The sequence below is a fragment of the Pteropus medius genome, unplaced genomic scaffold, assembly GCF_902729225.1.
Source record: "Pteropus medius unplaced genomic scaffold, Ma_sr-lr_union100, whole genome shotgun sequence".
Lineage (NCBI taxonomy): Eukaryota > Metazoa > Chordata > Mammalia > Chiroptera > Pteropodidae > Pteropus > Pteropus medius.
Window position 1 is genome coordinate 6,846,583 of NW_024355008.1, and position 17,283 is coordinate 6,863,865.

Below are 17,283 nucleotides of genomic sequence, written 5' to 3' on the forward strand. Positions count from 1 at the left end.
TTAATATTACTTTATTTACATAAAGTCTGTTTTCAGCATGTTTACAGGGAGATTAGCCTGGGTTACCTACCTTTTTTCTTTCCTAGAAACATCTGCCAAGATGTCTCCAAAAGAGAAATTAATTGGAGGCTAGCTACTTAACTCTTCCCTACTGAGAAGCCAATAAATCTCACAAACATAGATGCTAAAATATTAGGTAAAGTATTATTAAATAGAATCTGCAATATATAAAAAGGTTAATATACCATAATGTTGGTTTAATATTTGAAAATTAATTGAAGTAATTTATTATATAATAGAATAAATGAGAAAAACCATATAATATCAATAGATCCAGAAGAAGCAATTGACACATCAATATTCATTAACATTATAAATTACCAGCAAACTAGAAATAGAAGAGAACTTCCTAACCTTATAAGGGTATCTACGGAAAACATGCAGCTAACATAACACTTAATGGTAAGACATGGAATCTTTCCCGTTAATATTAGGATTAAGAAAAGGATCTTCAGTCTCATCACCTCTATTTAGTATTGCACTGGATGTCGTAGCCAGGACAGTGAAGGGAGAGAAAGGGAGAAAAAGTGGGAACATTTATTAGAAAGGAAGAAATAAAATTGTTACTGCGTGATTGTGCATATAGAAAATCTGAAATAATCTATAAATAAACTATTAGAATGACTATTTAGCAAGATCAAAATATCACATGATACAAGGCTACTATCAAAATCAATTGAATTACACATTCTTTTACTGGATCAGTCGGATAAATTAATTTTTTTAATTTAAAATAATAAAAATATTGAATACTTAGAAATAAACTAATTGTAATATTTACAATTTTTCTATATGGAAAACAAATATTTTGAAAAATTAAAGATTTAAATAATTGGAAGTGTAAACTGTTAATGGAAGGAAATCTCAATATTTTAAAGATCAAAATTTTTAATTTGCTCTGAATTTATCTAGAATCAATGTAATACTAATCAAAATCCTAACGGTTTTGTTTTTTTTTTTTTTTTGCGGAAATTTAATCTAATATGTATATGGAAATAGAAAGGACAAAGAATAGTCAATAGTCTTTTAAATGAACAAGCTAGAAGGCTTATAATACCAGATATCAAGACCTACCATAAAGCTACAAAAATTAAGAAAATAGCGCCTGCACAAAGGTAGATTAATAGACTAATGGAATAGAATAGAAGAGTAAAACCGTATTTTTCCATAGAGGCAAATGCTTTGTTTCTACCTCAGTATCTACCTCTTACCAAAGCTCATACCCCCACTCAAACTAGACTGTAAGCTTCATGCCTTGAGGAAGAGAGCCCATAGACAATTCATCAAAAGAAATATGCAAAAAAACCAAGTTACTGGCTTCTGAGTTTCCAAAGACATTTTTCATGGCATAAAATTTAGGATTGGAGGGATACTTGTCTAGCTAAGTGCTTCCATGACTTACCCTCTCCAAACTCACTCAAAGGAAGAAAAAAAAAAATCTCAACATTAAGTGAGAAAAAGAAAAATCACAGTAGGAGAGAAAGCAAAAGAGTTAACTTCTAGTGAGGATTTCTGAAGAGAAATTCAATATTCTAAATTAGAGCATGAAAGAACCTCCAGGAAAAAAAAAAAGTATGTGATCTAAGAATGGAGAGACTCATGCCCTAACTTCTGTCTGGTTATCTTGAAAAGGTTCCATAGTGTTATTTTAACACTGTGGCATTAGAAATTGAATAGAGTAGAAATATCTGCACTGAGTAACTAGGCAATGGATCACAGACGTTTCAGGGCCACAGGATCGAGTGAATGTTTTTCTGGTGTGATTGAAAACATTTGAGAAATGACCCCAAGAGCCAACAGACCTTGGCCTAAGATGCAGTGTGAACTCTGAAGAAGTGTTGGATGGAAATGTAGATATCTCATCAGCTGTAAGCATGAAGGGTGGTGATACCAGTAAAGACCAGAAAAAGGCGGTGTTAATCTCAGCTGATGCCAGCTGAAGACAGCTGCCAATCAAGAATCAGATGTGTCCCCCAAGGCCATGACATGAGTTATGTCTCTTAGAGCTTAGCTGCAATCCTGAGTGGAAGAGTTGTTGTATTAAATCATTTTAAAAGGTAATATGTATATCTAGAAAATGACTAAGAGAGAGAGAGAGAGAGAGAGTGTGTGTGTGTGTGTGTGTGTGTGTGTGTGTGTGTCACCAGGCAGAATAAGAACTTAAGAAATAAATTACGTTCAGTTATGGAAAAATAAAGCCATCTTCTCACACACCTGAACATGTGACTTGTAAGCCCATAGCTAATATAGCAACACCGAAGTTTTCAAGCAGAACTGCTGGGCAGGAGAGCGTGGAGCAAACCGTCGTATTCAGTTATTTTAACATGGACTGCAAAGAACTGTAAGATTGGGGAGATATCTATTAAATTATGTTCTGTGGAACACTAGTTCCACAAGATATGAATTGATGTTAGAAAAGAAACAAAGTCGGAAGTTTTCTTCAGTACCAGATTCTGCAAGTCTTTCATATGTGAATATTTAGTGCCACTCTCCAAAAGCTTTGATTTGATCTGGCATACGTGGCAGCATTGTGATGTATGGCCCAGATACACCTTCAAGGAAGGACTTGCTCCTGTCTTGCTGGGTGGGAGTACTGTCAGCAGGCAGCCTGCAGCTATCAGCCCTCTTTGGGAATTGCCTCAGCTGCACAGAACCACCTCACCTAAAGTCACACTCCTTCACGGGATTACGCATATCCAGTGACCTGTCAGTGCAAGGTTACAAAGTTGTCCTCTTGCCCACCTAAGGGCAACCGCGAAGGTTACTGCAACTCCAGAGCACCCCATGGTTTCGGCCAAGGCCACTTTTGGACCTGCATTGCAACTCAGCTTCTCCCTTGACCCAATCTTGCTGCTTCCCCTCTTTTCTACAAGTGTTGGTCCCAAGAGCTCTTTTTAATAAATACCTTGCAAGTTAAACTACATTTCAGAGTCTGAATCTTGGAAAACCCAGTCTGCAGTGTCCCATTTCCCAATTCTGTTTGTCCACCAAATCCTTTCTTCACAGAGTACCTAACAAACATAGGATTTAAGAAGCACATTTTGGATTCTGGTAAGTACAGGTGTGAGAAGTGGGTAAGTATTTGTGGGGGAGTGAGGAAAGGATGCCCGAGACGAATACCGGCCTGTGAATTTCTCTGGAATATTAAAGCAGCCCAATTTTGAAATATAACTATAGCACTTTAATATAATTCTTAATGTGCTACAGAATCTATTATCCATTGAGACAGATAGGATCTAAATATTATATGACCTATGCAAATTTTCTTTTTCCTGTAAAAATATTTAAATCTCTAAGGTGATCAGTGGTATTGGATAAAATGCAATTATTTCTGTATGACAAATGCGAATATTTTGCATTCACAGCTGCCTTTGGATATTTAGTGAAAAAAGAAAAAGGGAAAGTACAAGGAAAACCTTTTGAAAATCAGTTTCCAATAAATAAAAACTAGGCAGTTGGATTTCCACAAAACTAAAAAATCATCGGAACTGTAAAATATTCAGAAAAGTCTAATGGGTTATAATACACTTATTAAAATATTTATATTTAGCAAACCACTAACTAGTATCATTTCAAGATGTGACTGTATTACCAAAAAAAGGAAAAGGAAAGAATATTTTCAACAAATCTTTGAAATAATCATTTTTGTATTTTAACACTACTTTGAAACAAGGAACTGGCTTGACAGACTAACACCTAAATGATCAAAGACAGTGAACTCTCAGGCTGCATGATCAGCATAGAGCAATTTCCAAATAAAATGAGATGCCTGCAGCCTCTACTATGCAGCTTGGGGAGGAGCTTGCTTCAGCTCACTTGAATAAACCACTGTCTATGGCTCGTAAGGGTCCCGTTCTTAATGAGGCGGTGTGTAGCAGCAGCACACTGTGAATCCAAATAGCAGATGGCAGCATTGTTGAGTAGGCTGGCAATCTGATGTCTAGCCACCAACTGGCAGCAATCATTATTAAACTGATTCATGCGCCCAGGGAAAATCTTCGGAGTCGTAGCAAATGTGAGCAGTAAGAAGCAAATGATCTCCTCTTCCTATCTTCTGTAGATACTGCCTATATTTTAAAAAATATTATTCCCCAGGGCAATCCACACAAAGAAATGGCATGACGTGTGAACTGGAGGCCTTATTTCTTTCCTATATACTCATGTGCCTTTAAACATGATAGCTATGATTTCTCTTTTGGCAAATAACCTTTATTCGAAGGAAATAGCTTCATCTCATTCACCCTATGGACTTATGGCAAATATTCAATGATAGGCAAGCACTTACAGGTTGCATATAAGTGGTACTGTGAATCTAATAACAACATATTCGATCTCACATAATTAAGCAATAGCCTAAATTGCTCATGGTCCATATACCTGAGGCAGGTAACCCATCCCTGGGTGAAAAGCTTGTTATTATCACACTTGGCTTGGAATGCAGATAAAAACAAAACTTCTCATCTAAGGACCTTTCTCACACACACACACACACACACACACACACACACACATCTTGAAGGGATTCATTGTTTAAACTCTTTACAAATCAAAATGCTAAGCAAATAGCATTTTTTCTTTTCAAATGTTGACAGATCTGTTATTCGTCACAAAGCCAATTTCTGTACTCTATATATAGCAATAAAGAAGATTTAAGGTAAGGCTTTTATTGAAAAATAAACCCTTGCTTCATTCACTTACAAAATACTTGCACTTAAAAAACAAAACAAAACTGTTCTCTAAATCTTCATTAAATTTGTTTTCTAAAATTAAGACACTAATTTATGTAATGTGCTTATAATGACAAGGAGAAAATACCGTAGTCAAATGTCAAGTATTCTACATGATGCAATCACATTTTATTATAATTCTTTTATTGTTGTATGGTAATTTTTTTAATGGAAGCAAAATTTCAAACCTTTCTAAAAGAAGTATTCAAATCTTTCCGAATGGATTCCCTTTGGCTCTAGCAATTCGAAAAACCAATTCAGAAAAAATATTGTTGGTAACTTCCAGAGAGAGTTCTTGTGTACTGTATCAAATGTGAGGTTGATTCTCTTCCAAAGTTAGATACCCCAGCCTTGACCATAAAGTTCAAAAGCAAGCTCACGTGCCATCTCTCGACTCTCTCCACATTCTCTCCAGACAAGAAATCAAATGCCAGAATCATCATGCACTTTAATATTTGAGACCCCCCCCAAAAAAAATCAATTAGAGGTTTACTCAAATTTGCTTGCCTCTTGATTGCTTGACAAGAAATCAACTATGCCACTGTTAGAAGATAAGATGTCCAGATTTTGTCTGGAAAATAAATGCCGTGTGTTAAAAGATGTTTGAAAATAGGGCACATGAGTTTTTTAAAATAGCTGGAAACTCTCAAAATATTAGACAACTTATCAAGCCAACAAGAATTATTGTTTTTAATCAATATTGTAAAATGTTAGATATTAAGAAAATAAGAATGACGAATGTTTGTCCCTGGGTATTAGGTCATACTCAGTGGTAAGTATAAAAGAAAACCAGTAATAAATAGGCTGGTTCACAGGACACATTCCTAGGTACTCTGATGTAATGACAAAGGAAGGTGCATAGGTAAACAGATAGCAGTACTACACATGCTCAAATTAAGTAAATCAGCCACTTTACGAAAAGATGAACATTCTCTCTCATCACAGAAGAAATCTAGCAATCATGAGCTAAGGATGCATGTACGAAATAGTTATTTTCTGTTCTCCCGCCTTTCACTAAAGCTGCCCTATCATAAACACCAATGATATCCATACTGCCAAAATCAAAGTTTCATTCTCTGGCTCTCGCCGATCTCTCAAAGGTATTTAATGCAATTGATTACTACTATCAACTTAAAACACTTTCTTGGTTTGTTTTCTATGACAACAGTACATATGCCTGGTTTTCCTTCTCTCTTACTGCAGTTCATTGTCTATTCAACTTCTCACCAAATTCCTGAACTTTTGATATCAGAATGCTCTTAGATATTCTGTTGTATACATTCTGATATCCAAATAAACTTAGACATTCTGCTATGTACACTCTACTGAGAGGGCAGAGACTGTGTGTCTGTCTTATTGCGCAATATCTGGTACATAGTGGACACTCAAATATTTGTTGAAGGAATAAATAACATATCTATTTTGAGTGTAAGTACAATAATGGTAATCTAAAAATTAAATAGTTCCTAATGTAATTTTATTGAAGTAGGTATAAATATCATATAATTTTCATCTTTTTAGAATAGGAAATTGAAGCTTAGATAGATCAAGTAACTTGCCCAATAACATGCAGCTACTAAGTGTCAGAGCTGAGACTTGTGCTCCTGCTGTCCTAGTCCAAAGGTCATGCCATTAACTCAGTACTATACTTATTGATAAGTACAAGAAAAGACAAGGAATAAGAACCCGAGTTCAGCTTGCATATCCCCTGGTCTTCTGCTACAATGATACAGTCTTGAATGGATGATTCTGATGACAGCAGGACTACAAATGCTACTTTTCTCACATTCAAAAGGAAAAGGACTTGTCTCCTCATCTATAAAATGGAAATGAAGATAATATTAGTCTACCCTCTGTAGATTGTTATTTTTAGGCTAAAATCAGAATATGGATATGCAAAATAGAAATCACTATACGAAAAAAGGGCATTTCCATTCATTAATTATTAATACTGGGAGATATTAAAAGGAGAGCTGAAACAGAGGCAGAAACTCTCCTTATGAACAGGGACAGAGTAGAAGAACAGAAAAAGACAATCAAGAAAGAGCTAGAACATCCCTTATTTACCTAGTTCTGTCAGCAAAATAGATGGAAGAAAAGTAATGTTCTCCAGTTCCCACGTAAAATGTAATGAACACCCACTACGCAATTACAGAATTAAACGTCGATTGACTTAGCCATACGATACATATTTTTAACAAAAAAGAAAACCACAAGGACACAAATCTGTTGATGCTGTGAAATAAAAGTGGCAATTCTGCAGTTAATTTGTTTTGTACTTGTGTGGTTTTACCTTCCATCAACTCCAGAGACATTACAATTAGTGAATCCCAGGGATGACTGGAGATAAAGCAAGCAGGGGATGTTAGGTTAATGAGGCAGCACAGAGGAAGGCAATCCTGTGAACTGCTGGTCCTCAGAATATACAGGTCTTTAAACTGTAATCAGATAGCACAGTTAGGAAAACTCCCAAAATTCCCTTTCACCATCAGATTCCAGGGTGTAATATTTAATTATTATAGAAAGTGGCGATGAGGATAAACTTAGATTCTGGGACTTCACTTAAAAGTTTTAGTAAGGGTCCCTTCTTCCTTTGTTAGCAACATAGTCATTAGATATCCATTAGGGGGACTAAGGCCTATCACTACAGATACCCAGGCTTCTTGTGTCTCTGCTGTGAACATCACACAAGACATTTACCTTAGTTAACCAAAGGTATTTCTTAATCCAAAGAGTGAAGCAGTATGGCCTAGTGGGTAGAGCTTTAGAGTCAGTCAGATCAGTATTTAAATCTCAGTTCACATACTTAGCCAATATAAGACTCAGCCTCAGCTTCAATAAGCTCATCGTTTAATTGGATATGGTCCCTCACGAGGTAGTTTTAAAGATCTATGATAATCGCTTAAAGTGATTAGTTTCCCTGGCACAAAGTCAATTTTCAGTAAAGCGTGGCTATTATTATTAAAGCTTTTAATCATTAGAATGATGATACCAAAATTGGCTGTAACTTTATTTTCACTAGGTTTTTTTTTAAAATAAAAAAAATAGAGCCATATGTGTACCAAGTGCCTACTATGTGCTAAGTGTAGGGTACCATGAGTCTAGGGTCTAAGGAAGATACAAAAATAAATATAATACAGACTCCATTCTAGAGGCTATGTAAAGAATAATTTCAAAAAGAAAATAACACAAAAGAGGCATAAATAAAATATGGGAATTCAGAGTACATGAATTTTTTTGTGAAGGAAACTGGGCAAGTATTATAGAAGAAGCGATATTTTATCTGAGCCTTAAAGTAAGCACAGAATTTAGATATGCAGAGATTGAGGAGGAGGTAAACAAATTAATGAATGATTCATGAATGATTCATTCACTTCAAAATCTTCCCCATTGCTCTAATTCCTGGAGATCAGCCCTCATGGTGCCTACACTCCAGTGATGGACAACAAGGCCCTATGAAAATGAAATGACGTGAGCAAGACACATGGAGTGGTTCATGATGGCTGAAGGAAAGAGCAGCTGATAATAAATTTACAATCAGATCATGTAAGGCTTTAAAGGCCAATGTAAAATATTTGTACTTTATTCCAGCCTTTGGGAAAGAAATTTCAAAAACATTACCTCATGTTAATGTTAAAAACAAAAGATAAAGGTCTGGTTAAAGTACAAACTGACCCAGAGAACATTGTTAAAATATAAACTGAGGCTTATTAAAGCATTTAAGAGTTTATTTGAGCATTTGTCGATTGGAATCACGTAGCATCAAACCGAAAGTGGTTAGAAGAGCTCTGCTGACAGGAGCCAGAGGAAAGACTTATGCAGAGAAAGTGTGGAAGCAAAGAAATAAAATTATTGGATTGGCTTTAGATTAAAGCCTAGTTGGATGTTTGTGATTGGTTGTCCTTAGCATTTTTCCTTTCATGACCTTGAGGTATTTACAGGCTTAGATTTTGGTCTGCTTAGGCAGGCCCCCTCAGTCTAATGGCCTCCTTGTTTAATTAACTTAACAACATGCATATTGTTAAGACTGCTTGAATGGCATCTAAAGTTCTTTCTAGCAGTGTTTGAAATGTATCAGAAGGAAGGATGTCTGAAAACAGGGATGTGGTTTCAATAGGCGAGGAGTGACATAATGTGGGCCTGACCTGAGGCAGAAAGAGACAAATGAGAGACACCATGAAAGTGCTTCATGACTCTTCATACCAAGACAGGGAGCTTGATTAAATAAAATAATTCAAATCTATATCTTTCTCTATATTTACAGACGCAAACTCGTCTATTGTAAAATTATACATGAAATAAATAGCAAGGTGATTGAAAACTCGGTTAATCTGGCAGACTCTAATGCAAGCCAGAAATGTGCATGAGAACAGCCTCCCAAACTGCATCCTTCTCCATTCAGACCTTGTCCCGTCTGTCTGCCTCCATGCTGCCTGCGTCTTCTTCAAGGATTTTCAGTCAACTCCCCCGCTAAAGTCGAAATCAGTTGACAAGTTCTGAACCTCTATGACAAGGCATATCCTGCCAGCTTTCAATATGGCCCATTTTTTGTGTGATGACACTTTCTTGAAGTGACTAATATTATCTCTATGAGAAAAAGCCCTATGTGTGACTTTTCATTATAAAAATATCCACTGTGTACATAACATTATTCAAGAAAACATGAAAGCTTGCAGAACAAGTAAGCAGCTGAAAGGGCAGCAAGACAAGATAAATGTTTCCTAATAAAAACATGAGAATACATTTCATTATCTGTGAAAAGTACAGAGGTTATCCTAAGAGATATATGAGGTCAAAAAAATACCATGAGAGATACACTCACACAGAACTATAGATAAATATATTAACAGAGATAAATAAATATCAAATTCATCATATTCACATTCCCTCAATGCCTGCTCATTTCCACTCCACCTCCACTCCATTCTATCCCCACTCCACTCTATTATTCATCCATTTATAAAATCAGAGACCTAGGAAGCACACTTAACCTGTCCTTTTCCCTAATCTCCCATATCTAATTATTTAAAATGTTCTGATTATATTTTACTAATTAAATTTCTCTTCCCTATACCTAATTTTAACCAATGGTTATTTTCCCTTTCTGGTACAAGATAAAGTATAAACTCCTTATCATGGCAAAAAGGCCTATTAGATTTAGCCACATTATAGCCTTATCTTATATCTTTCTCTCTTATTCACCCTTACACATGTTGTTCCCTCTGTTTGGAATGGTTCCTTCCACTGTGGGTGAACTCCATCAAGCAGGCAGTAAAGCCTATGGTACTCCCTGCTGCCCAAACATACTTTCCTGCACTTATTACTTATCCTAATATTTTCTGTAACTTACCTTTCTCTACCACTAGACTTAATGAAATTGTTGAAATCAGAAATGTTGTCTCATATATTGCAGTGAGAATCAAAACCATGTAATACACACACACACACACACACACACACACACACACACACACACACACACACACCATGGCAAACAACTATATTTTTCATCCCAGGAATTCCTGTAAAATCCATCAACTCAACAAGAAAATGTCAACCAACAGTTTACACACTGTTGATATAAGAAACATCCAAACCTGTAGAGAGTTTTGATAAGAGTTTATCTGAGCCCAAACTGGTGACAATTGCCTGGAAGATAGATCTGAAATCAGAGAATGACAGTTTCACAGTTTCTTTTACTCATTTAAAATTAAGCAGGAAACTTATGGAAGATTACGTGAGGGTGGGAGAAAGAAAGGCCGGGATTGGATTACAGGAGAGTTAACAAGATGTGCTCTTCTGAGGGTGGTTAGCTTATTTCAAAGATGTGTTAACCTAGGTCCACAGAAACAGTGGACAGGGCTTACTTAAAGCAAAGATAAACTTTTTACTAAAAAAGTTATATGCCTGGAGTGTGACTACCCACCATGACCTGTCCAGTTAGGAATTTATGATCAGATTACCCTGCGAGATTACTTTCCATAGAAACTTTTTTTTTGTCCACAACACTAAAACACTTTATACAATAAATGTAGATGAAAGAAATATCTTTAAATGTATTATAAGTATAATAGTAACATAATAGTGAGTAGAGGAGAGTTATTATTGAATAAAATGTACAAATTAATTATAGTCCATTTTACTAATTCTTTCCCTACAATGTCGATGTAAGAAATGTCCAAACCTGTAGGCAATTTATATAAGACTTTATTTGAGCCAAACTGAAAACGTGCCGGGAAGCAAGCTCTCAAATGCTTTAGCAAATGACAGTTTTGCAGTTCCTTTTTATAGATTTGGAATTAAGGAGGAAACTAAGGAAGATTACATGAAGGTGGCAGAAAGTAAGGCAGAGAAATCACTGATTGGATTACAAGTTAACAAGATTTTGTGCTCCCTTGAGGGTGGTTACATCTTTAAGGGGTGTGAAAAAGAGGATCGCTCTGGCATTCCAAAGGTGTGTTAACCGAGATCCACAAAAGACAATGCACAGGGCTTGCTTAAGGCAAAGATAAACCTTTAATAGGCCTGGGGTGTGACTACTCACCATGACCTGCCCAGTTAGGAATTTATGATCAGATCACCCTGCGAGGTCACTTTGGATCAGATTTATTACAGAGCCCCTTTTTGTTCACAAGTGTCTGACTTCCCACTACTCAAAGGGGAACACTTTAGTTGGATAATGAAAAGAAGGATATATTCACATTTTCTGAGTTCTGTTCAGAAATATTTTCTAGATAAAACCAAAGACATGGCCAACAAATATTCTCAGTCAAGTCCTGTACTTGAATCTATGCATCTACCAGTGTCATGGGAACTGTTTAATGGTGATTTTTAATATGCTGAAATTTTTTTAGAACAAAAGATAAGCATACATATACTAAGTGGCTTAAAATATAATACATGTTGGTACTCACCTGGCTTTCATTCTCTATGTTCTTTTCTCCTTTCACTCACTGGTTTTACTTAATCTCTCATCTTTTTCCTACCTCCAAGAATTTTTTTCTCTGTGCCTTCTAGAAATTATGAACTGTCATCATCAAAATCACCTATATCTTTAACTTTTCTTCTAGTTAGTCTCTTTGCCTTCCTGCTTTAACTGGAAGTTGGCAGTGCCCTGAGAGCACAATTTACCCTTGATCCTTCTCTCATATTCTATCTCAGGTTCCTTACATCTAAAGTGAGAAAATACACAAGATGATCCTGGAATAACTTGTCATACATATAACAGGGAGGATATCAAAGACCACCAGGGGCATGTCTAAAGGACTCAGGAGCTGACTTAAAGAGGCTCCTAATAGTCAAAGAAGGGAAAATTGGGGCAGGATTGACAATAATATCTATGATGGATGGAAGTACAACAAATATGTCTAAATCCATGAGTTCACAATTATATCTAAAATTTTAAATTGGTCAACATTGGAGGATGCTAAGGAATCTAACTATTTTGAAAACTGATAAATAAAGGAAAATGATCATACATTTGCATGAACTATATCACTGGTGTACCAGCTATTACGTGAGGAGAAATATCAGTTTATAAAAATGTTCTAAGGGATTTCCACTCTCAACCAGGCATGATAAAGTAGCTGGTACTGAACTAACCCTTCTGCCAAAAACAACCACAAAAGCTAGATGACATACATAAATCAACTGTTTGAAGTCATTGGCCAAAAACCAGGACATGCAAGATTCCCTTAGTTCCTGAGAGTAGGGGAGCACATATGGTATATGGTGAGCTTTATATTCATGCTATGGTTTTTTTCTGAGGGCATTTTTTCAAATTATGATGCAGGGAATAGAGCTCAAAGAGTACATGGTAGTCTTATTGGACTGAGGGGAAAGAGGTCTGAGTTTAGGACTGCCAAAGTGGCTTGGAAATGAACACCAAAATTCCAGACAGGAAAGGAATTGAGAAAGAGATCCAAAAAACTGCATTCAAATTCCCCTCAACTCATGTTAGTGTCTAATGGTATTAATATGTATGGTAACACTAGCACAAATGGTAGCAGGTAGGTAAATGGAATTAAACTGTTCAAGTGTTTTCACATTGGTCAGTAACTGATAAAGTTACTAATTTAAGGTAGACCACAATAAGATATGATGTTTATTGTAATTATATGGGAAACACCAAAAGAATAATTTTTACAATATATAACTAAAAATCTTGTAGAAAAAAAAATGGAAAAATAAACACCTGATCTAAATCTAAAGTAATTAAAGAAAGGAAAAATAAAAGATCAAAGAACAGATCGAACACACAGAAAACAATATGTTGGTAGATATAAACCCAACTGTTTTAGTTTTAGTTTAGCTATAACAAAATACCATAGACTGGATGGCTTATAAACAACAGAAATTTATTTCTCACAGTTCTGGGGGCTGAAAGTCCAGGATCAGGGTGCCAACATGGTTGAGTTCTGGTGAGAGCCCTCTTCCAGGTTGCAGACTACTGATTTCTTGTTGTGTCCTTACAAGGCAGGAAGCAGAGAAGGGAGGCAAGAAGGGAGGGCTCCAGCCTTATGACCTCATCTAATGCTAATTACCTCTCGACATCTCCACTGCCTAATACCATCGCATTCGGGAGTGGGGTTTCAACATATAAATTTGGGAGAGATCCAAACATTAAGTCTGTAACATCAACTATGTCAGTAGTTATATGTAAATGGACCAAGGACTCCTATTAAAAGGCAAAGACTGAATCTTTTTTAAAAAAGTAAAAAAGATAAACATCCAACTATATGCTGTTTACACTTTAAATAGAAGGACACAGAAAACTGGAAAAAGTACACCATGTAAAATCTAAACAAAAGAACGCTTGTACAACTTTCTTAATACCAAACAAAGTAGACTGTAAGTACAGGCACACCTCATTTTATTGCACTTCACTTGATTGCGTTTCGCAAACACTGTGATTTTTACAAATTATAGGTTTGCATCATTATCAACATTGAGGCTGGACCCTCCATCAGCAAAAAGACTTTAACTCCCTGAAGGCTCAGATGATGGTGAGCATTTTTTTAGCAATAAGATATCTTTTAATTAAAATATGTACGTTGGTTTTTTTAGACACAATCTTATTGTACACTTAACAGACTACAGTATAGTATAAACATAACTTTTATATGCACTGGAAAACCAAAAAAATTCATGTGACTTACTTTATTGCAATATTCATTTTATTGCAGTTGTCTGGAACCGAACTCGCAATATCTTCAAGATATACCTGTACTAATAGAAATAGTGATATTTCAAAATGATGAAGGAGTCTATTAAATAGAAAGATAAAACATACCTAAATCTTTGCCATCTAACATATAGAGGCAAAAGAGACAAATCCATGATCATCCTTGGAAATGTTACAATCATTAACGGAATAAGCAGGGGGGAAAAAAACAGTAAGAGTATAGAAGATTTGCACAACACAATAAACCACCTTAACTTAACTGACATACAGACAATACTATAGCCAACAACTACAAAATACAGTTTTTTAAAATGCACTTAGACATTTGCCAAAATAGACCAAAGCAAATCTTAACAAATTTCAAAGTTGAAAGTATAGAGTATGTTCTCTGATGAGAGTGGAATTAAACTAAAGGATAGTGACATAAAGATAACTAGGGAAACAAATCCTAAATGTTTGGAAATGAAGCAATACACTTCTAAACAACCTATGAGTAAGAGAAAAGTAATCGTAAGGGAAAGATAAATTAAATAAGTTCTTACAAATTCACTTTTATAAGTTGATCTGCTTTTGAATTACTCATTTCATAAAACAGCTTTTGGAAAACTTTAGAGGAAGCTTATGGACTTACTCCATTTCCCCAATCTAAAATAGACTTTTTTTTCCAGCTACGATTCCAACAATTACTAGACATATTTATAAAGAACTGTGAGAGTCTGATATTTTACTGTACTGTCTACCTAACAAGTTAGCCTACACAGTTTTAAGGGTGCTAGCTGAAGACAAGAACTTTTGGGTCAGAACTAAAGGACTTTATTATTTAAATACAGCAACAGCATGAACTTTAAGTTTATATTGGTTCTCTGCCTTCAAAATTTCATGGGTGTGATATGGAGTATCTCAGGTGCATGCAGCTCACTAGGATGATCAACTCCCTGACTTGCCCCAAACTGAAGGGTTCCTGTTATTCAGGACTTTATTCTATTATCAAGAAAGTCTCAGGCAAACTAGGAACAAGTTGGTGCACACAGGGTTTGTATCACAGCCGAAATGCCCTGAGCTTAGTAAACACAGAACTTTTAAAGAAGACTGCCATCAAATTTGTCCAACCTTTGCTCCAGAAAGAGACATTATCTTTATTATCCTGGAAAGCAAATAGATCCGCCCTTTGCCTCAGAGACAGGCACTATCTTTATCTTCCAAAGCTATTTGCCAAACAAACACACTTGAAAATATATTTTAGAACAGAAGCTGTCAGTGTATCTGCTCAGAAGACGTGCAGAATTGCAAAAGATCTATAGGGAATTGTCTCCCAATAATATTCTTATAAAATTACAGTACAATTATACTACAGCCATCTCTGTACTAATCTTTATCTTGGCTTCGAAATGAAAAGTCCATACTCTCCTTATTTTGATCAAGTTTCCTTTGTCAAGAACCCAATACAAAATGTGTGCTCACTGTTTAAAGGAAGTTTGTGATAAAGGCATTTAAGTATACTGAAAAAAGGTGACCTATCTCTCAAGAGTAAGGTGCTATTTTATCTTAGTAGCAAAAAAAAATTAATAATGAAGAAAAAGATATATTTATTTCTACTGTTTTCATTATCCAAGGATATACTTACTAAATTCATCTCTTGGTGTGGGTCCCAGGCCTGGCAGTTCCCAGGTCTGGCTGTGATCCAGGCTTGTGGCTAGAAATAGGACCCCGGATTTAGAATGTTACATTAGTGTAGTAGGGCGCCCGAGCCCAACATATATAAATGTACTTCAGCTTATTGTGTCACACATGTGTGGCTGAATGTCACTATTGTTCTCTGATCTGTGTCGAGCCATGTGGTCCTCTAGAGAGCGGAAGGGGAGCACAAGAAGGGGAGCAGGAGAAGTGCGTGCAATACTGCGCCCCCTGCAATAGACTGCACTTCCCCCCAATAGAACTGTACTCCAAACAGTAAAGCTGGTGCCTGCCATTTCATTCTCATGTCGGCCTCTTGTTCATTCTTCCAACTGAGCATCTCACTATCGAACCTTCCCTTCTCGATCAGCTCGGCCCTGATACTTGACATCTACCAAAAAAGATCAGAGCCCAAGAAAAAGGAACGGGAATTTTGGAGTGGGAAGAAGTAAATCAGAAAACAAGAACAAAAAACAACTATGTCCCTTTTGGTGAATGAAATGTATGCTAGGAGATTGAACTAACCTGGACTTCATGGAGATGTATAGAATTTCTCTGGATTTCATTAGCCTATAGGTTCTAATGACTCATTTTAATTGTAACAATCCAAATTTTAGTGGTTGTTTCCCCTACCCAGGAAAATTTCTGGGAGTTCCTAAGCAATGTTTCACAAGCACTCACCAAATCTTTTACCATGTTCCACCATTAACCATGGGCATCTGCTGTATACCAGCAGGTGTGTGGGATGCTGGGGCTTCCCACCATGGCTGAGGCCTGAGTCCCATAAAATACAAGCCTCATCATATTCTGCTTCTGCATTAGTTTTCCATTGTTGCATAACAAATTACCATAAATGTAGTGACTTTTTAAAACAACATAAATGATTTATCTCACACTTCCATAAGTCTGAAGTCTGACATGGCTCAACTGGGTTTTCTGCGTAGGGTCCTATAAAGCTAAACTCAAGGTGTCCCATGGAATGGGTTTTTATCTGGAGGCCCCAGGAAGGAATCTGCTTCCAAACTCCTTCAAGTTGTTGGCCAAATATGGACTGAGGTCCAGGTCCATGTTTCTTTACTAGCTGTCAACAGGTGGCTGCTCCTAAGCTCCTTAAGGCCATCTGTATCCCTTAGCACAGGCCTCCATCTTCAGTCCAGCAAGTGCAGCAAACCCCCCTTGTGCTTTGAATCTCTGACTTCCTCTCCTGCTTCTGCCTATAAAAAATTCTGCCTTAAAAGGGCTCATGTCATAGGATCAGGCCCACCTGGATAATTTCCCTACTTTAAGGTCAACTGACTTGGGACTTCAATCGCATCTGCAAAATCCCTTCAAAGAAGTACCTAGATTAGTGTTTAAATAAGTAATCATGGATAGAAATCTTGGGGGTGGGGAGCAGGGGTGGGTGGAGAAGCATCTTTAGAATCCTGTCTACACAGTTACCATGTGGGAAGGGCTTCTCTCGTCTCTGCATAACACTGGTTTAAAGAGCTCCAGTAAAGCATTGTTTGTGCACCTGCACTTGAAATTTCTTAGAAAATCAGGTCTTTGGGGATTTAAGTACAGACCCATTGCTCTCTGCAGGATTTAAACCTGAATCCAATGTGGTTTTGGCTACAAGTCAAATGAAAGTGAAAATTG

The 17,283-nt window shown here is 36.4% G+C and overlaps 1 long non-coding RNA gene across 1 annotated transcript in view; it reads right to left on the reverse strand.

The window, feature by feature from the left end:
- Nucleotides 1–17,283, reverse strand: part of LOC120598173 (uncharacterized) — a 135,629-nt gene that overhangs the window by 9,434 nt on the left and 108,912 nt on the right. The window contains exon 6 of the long non-coding RNA XR_005651529.1: nucleotides 13,946–14,015. This is a non-coding gene — a long non-coding RNA (uncharacterized LOC120598173). The remainder of the gene's footprint in view (nucleotides 1–13,945; nucleotides 14,016–17,283) is intronic.